This window comes from Nomascus leucogenys, chromosome 23, assembly GCF_006542625.1.
Source record: "Nomascus leucogenys isolate Asia chromosome 23, Asia_NLE_v1, whole genome shotgun sequence".
Taxonomy (NCBI): Eukaryota; Metazoa; Chordata; class Mammalia; order Primates; family Hylobatidae; genus Nomascus; species Nomascus leucogenys.
Window position 1 is genome coordinate 29,313,730 of NC_044403.1, and position 5,213 is coordinate 29,318,942.

Genomic DNA, 5,213 nt, shown 5'->3' on the forward strand with positions numbered 1-5,213 from the left:
ATTTACTCCTTGTCTTCAATTTCTGCTTCTGGTTGAGTGAATTCTGCACACACATCCCCTTTCCGAGCACTGAGTGAGTCAAGCCACCTTTGTTTTTTGTGAGTCACCACTTTGAAGTTGATTTCTTCCAAATCAAAGACCACCCATGGGCAGATTCTGCCTACTTTAAAGCAAATGTGTATGTTTGCTACTGAGGGGGAAGAAAAGAATCCGGTCTGCAGGTTGGCGTGGAGTCCGTACCACATGGCGTCTGAATAGAAGCACAAACATCACAATGAGCTTTGTGTTCTGGCCCCGCTGTACAAAGGCTCGGCTTCTTTCTTCCCTGCTAACTTGTTGCACAAGTGCCTTGTGGGAAATGTGACTGCCTGAAATAGTGGTGAATAATGGCTTGTTTCCAACCGAAGCCCATTTGCCTTTCATGGTTAACATTCTCCAGGCCCAGGGCAGGGAAACAGAAGCTCAGGCTGCTGCTGCTGCCTGTGACGGAAATGGTCTCTGGTGACTCCCCGCAGGAGACCTTCCTGGGTGCTGTCTTCCTGAGGACCATGGCCTGTCCACTTGGGGCAATTATCTGGACAATTGGGAGCTGAATACCACCAGTTCCCAAAAATAGCCAGACACCAGAACATAAGCATTTTGTATTACAGTCTCACTGAATTTGGGAAAGTAGGAGAAGGGTAAGAGTGCAGGCTTTGCAGGCAGCTGGACCTAGGCTCTGCCAGCAACTAATGGTGTGTCCTTGGGCAATTTAAGTTCGAGGAGCCTGTTTCCCTGGCTACAATTCAGGGATGATTGGGGTTGCTTTCGATAAATGCAATATTTTGAATATCAGATGTCAAATGCCTGAAAATACCACCAAATCAACCCTCGGCTAAGGCAGCCAGGTTTCCTGCTACCATGGTAAGGGAGAAGACCCTTTACAGAGTCTTAGAATCATCTCAGAAAAGCAAATGCAAATGGGATATGTCTGAGTTTTGAGCATCTTTCCTGCAGGGACTTGATTAGGATTGGGAAGAGCCGTGACCTGGGAGTTTGGGATGGGAAGACATGGCAAGGCAAGAGTTTTTGAAGAGTCTTGGTAAGAAGACAGTCCTTAGATGCTATTAAAAAGTTGTACAATCCGCTGTTTGTGTAAATGTTATTTGCAAAGTCCCCGAAACGAACAATAAAAATTATGTTCAGCTTTTATCTTCCTGGGCAAGAGTCTCCTGTGGAATAATAAAGCTGTGTTGATGAGGACTGTAAACTGTGTGGCATAGATGGCTTCGATTCTCCGGGACAAATCCAATAGGACGCTTAGGATTCCTACTGATGAGCACTTCTTTTTAAGAATGGCTATGTTTTTCCTAATCATAAAAGTCTTAATGTATCCACTACAGATCACCTCTGAAATATTGAAAAGTATGCTAAGAAAATGAAAATTGTCCATCTCTCCCTATGTTAGCTTCCCAGGGCTGCTGTAGCAAAGTGCCATAGACTGGATAGCTTTAAGCAACAGGAATTCACTCTCCCACACTTCTAGAGGCTAGAAGTCCAAAATCAGGGCATCTGCAGGGCTGTGCTTCCTCTGGAGCTTCTAGGGGAGGGACCCTTTGTCACGTCTTCTAGCTTCTGGGAGTGGCTGGCAATTCTCGGCACTCCTTGGCTTGCAGCTGCATCCCTCCAATCTCTAGGGCCTCTGCTGTCACATGCTGCTCTCCTGTATGTCTCTGTCTTCACGTGACATCTTCCTCTTTCAAGGACACCAGTCATGTTGGATTAGGGCCTACCCTTCTGACCTCATTGTAACTTGACTACATCTGCAAAGATCTTATTTCCAAATAAGGCCACGTTCACGGTTCCGGTGATTAGGATTTCAACATATCTTTGGGGGAATACAGTCCAACCCATAACACTGGCCATCCCAAGAATGGCCACTGTCGACATTTCCTCTAGACTTTGCACTCAAAGTGAGAGATGGTAGTGACCTGCACTGTGGGAATGACAGTGGGGATAGAAATACTTGGAGTCAAGGGATTTAGGAGGTGAAATTGAGAAGAAGAGGTGCCTTTGGCTGGAAGAGGTGCCTGGGATATGAATCTCCTGATGGATGGTAGAGCTCTTCATTGAAAGCAGAGACTGGAGAGAGAAGTTTGGGGTCAGATGGTGAGGTCAGATGTAGACATGGTGACTTTTCGAGGTGCCAGGAGACCTCTGAGCAGAGATGCCCTGTAGGCAGTTAGCTTACAGGTCTGGATCTCAGGAGAGAGTTAGGCTGGCACCCCAGACCTGGGGATCATCCCCACACCAATGGCAGCTGCAGCCACAGAAATAGGGGAGATCCCTTAGGGAGAGCATGGAGATCGAGAGGAAATGAGAAGCAAGAAGGAGACATGGGCATCCCCACAGGTCAGGGTGAGTCTCGGGTGACCCACAGTCCCAGTTTGCCCTGAACTGAGGGAGTTCCCAGGATGTGAGACTTTTAGTCTAAAACCAAGAGAGCCCCAGACAAGCCCATCAGTGCTTACAGTTTGATTAGGGGAGCCTGAGGCAGAACAGTCAGCGAGGTGGGAGGGAAGCCAGGGGCCCGAGAAGGTCAGCGGTGTTGAAGGGTAAGGCAACATCAAGTGTTCTGAGGCCTGTAAAAGGCCACTGGGCTTAGCAACAGAGGGGCAGCTGTGGGGAAAGCACTTTCAGGAAAGTGCAGAGACGGGAGGGTAGAGGAAGTGGACTCTGTGTAGACACCACCGGCTGGGCACCGGGAGAGGGCTGGGCAGTAGCAGATGGGGCCAGAGGGTCATCAGCTCTTTAGTCCCTAGGGCTGTCTTGAGGTGCTCTGCCCAAATATTTGTGGAAGGGCTCAGACCTTGCGCTCCTGCCTGTGCCAAGGTCCCGTAGGTGGGAGTGGGCAGCAGACATGGTGACCACGGTTGGGGAGGACCCAGGGCCTGTTGGGTGTGTGCATCCTTTTGGGGTGGGAAGGAGAAGGACCTGTGGGTGGCAGTGCACACAGCTGCGCAGCAAGTGTGTTACTGGTGCAGTTGCCAGCAAGGGGAGCTTCCTTCATGCAGCGCTCCCTGCTTCCAGTTAAAAATACCCCTGCCGGGGGCCTGGCTGGCTGTGGACCAGCTTCCCAGGGACCAGCTCAGCTCAGACTTCTTTCCCTGGTGGGGGATGGATGGATTTTGAAGGTTCAGACCTCAGTCTCCAACGCAGGGGGTCCTGGCATCCGGTCCCCAAGACCTGCTGCAATCTCCTCAGGGGTAGACACTGGGCAGCCTGCCTGCCCAGACCCTAGGGACAGAGCACCAAGTCCCTAGGAACTCACCAGAATTCCCCAGGAGGGGGCGTTGGCCAGTGAGGATCCCTTCCAACAAGAGAAGGTTCCCTCCTACACAGACACCCCCAGCGTCCAATCGCTGTCCTCCTGCCTGAGCCTGCCAAGGTATGAGGCACAGCACAGGGGAAACACAAGCTTCCTTTCTCCCCCAGAACAAGGTCCTCTCTAGTCTATCACCCTGCACTCTTTATCGAAACCCAGCACAGAAAGGGGGAACCTGGGTTGGCCCCATGCAGTTCTGAGCCCAGCATTTGTCAAGTGCTGTTGGATGGTCTGTGTCATTATTATCCTCACTTTACAGACAGGGAACAGGCCACCCGGTTCTGAATCTCACCCAAGGTCTGATAGTGTTGATAAAGCTAACACTGGCACCCAGGTATTCTAATACCAGGTCAGTGATGAAAATGACAATTTAAAAATTCAGTCCACAATTTGTATGAAGCACCTAGTAAGTGCCAGGCATGGGTCTAGGCCCATAGGATCTATCAGTAAACAAAGTTCCCAGTGTTCCTGGAACTTACTATGGTGGGCCTCTGTGCTTGTCCTTGCAGGCGCATCATCCCGTTAATCCTCCCAGCCCTGCCTGAAGCTGTGAATGGCTCTCTTAGAGCCCTGCTTTAGGAATGGGAAGCATTTTGCCTTGTCCCGGAGCTGTAGCCCAGTGCTGCCTGGCCCCAAGCCTGTGTGCTTGGCCACCATGCTTTGCAGCCCCAGCTCTAAATCGCACACCTTCCCAGTGTCCTCGGGGCATTCATGAATTAACGAGGCAGCACAGCATGCTGGGAAGGCTCAGACTCAAGTTTGGATTCAATTTCAGACTCCATTATTTATTTGCCCTGGGACGTTAGGTGCTACAGATTGAATTGTGACCCCCCAAAAGTTATATGTTGAAGCCCTAACCCCCAGTGTGCCTGTATTTGGAGACAGGGAGGTAAGTAAGGCTAAAGGAGTCCCTAGGAGCATGGTTCTGTTCTGCTAGGATTGATGGTCTTCTAAGAACAGGAAGAGAGGGAGAGCTCTCTTTTTCTCCCTAGACAAGCACCAGGTAAGAACACTGCAAGAAGATGGCCATTGCCCAGCCAGGAAGAGAGCCCCCCCCAGAACAGATGATCTTGGACTTCCCAGCCTGCAGAACTGTGAAACAATTAATTTCTGGTGTTGAAGCCACCTAGACTGTGGCATTTTGTTACAGCAGCTTGAACTAAGACATTAGGCAAATCACTTAATCTCGCTGAGCCTGTTTTTTCATATGCTAAATGAGAATACCGATACCTGTAAGAATTAGAGGTTAATATTTAGAAAAATAGCACAATTCGTGCCACATACTTGGTGCTTAGCTATTATGCATAACTATTATGATTAGACTGATGGGCATTACTGATCTCATTAACGACTTTCTCTGTCCACAGTGCTGACTTTAAGACTTTTCTGATGGTGACTCATGATATGCACGGAAGCATAAGAAATGCTTACATAAAACATTCACAAAACTAAACTTACCCTTACAGTGTATGATGCTGTGATGGTTAAAATTGAGAGTCAACTTGATTGGATTGAAGGATGTGAAGTATTGTTCCTAGGTGCATCTGTAAGGGTGTTGCCAAAGTAGATTAACATTTGAGTCAGGACTGGGAGAGGCAGACCCACCCTCAATGTGGGTGGGCACCGTCTAATCAGCTACCAGCATGGCTAGAATAAAACAGGCAGAAGAACATGGAAGGACTTGACTTGCTGAGTCTTCTGGCCTTCATCTTTCTCCCATGCTGGATGCTTCCTGCCCTCAAACATGAGACTCCAAGTTCTTCAGCTTTTGGACTCTTGGACTTACACCAGTGGTTTGCCAGGGGCTTTTGGGCCTTTGGACACAGCCTGAAGGCTGCATGTCAGCTTC

General features: G+C 49.3%; 1 long non-coding RNA gene across 1 annotated transcript; it reads left to right on the top strand.

Annotated features, from left to right (window-relative positions):
* The first annotated feature begins 322 nt into the window (after window positions 1-322).
* On the top strand, window positions 323-1,124 carry LOC105738895. The gene is made up of 2 exons (XR_001114751.2): window positions 323-903; window positions 997-1,124. It is a non-coding gene; the product is annotated as an uncharacterized LOC105738895 (long non-coding RNA).
* The last annotated feature ends 4,089 nt before the right edge of the window (window positions 1,125-5,213 follow it).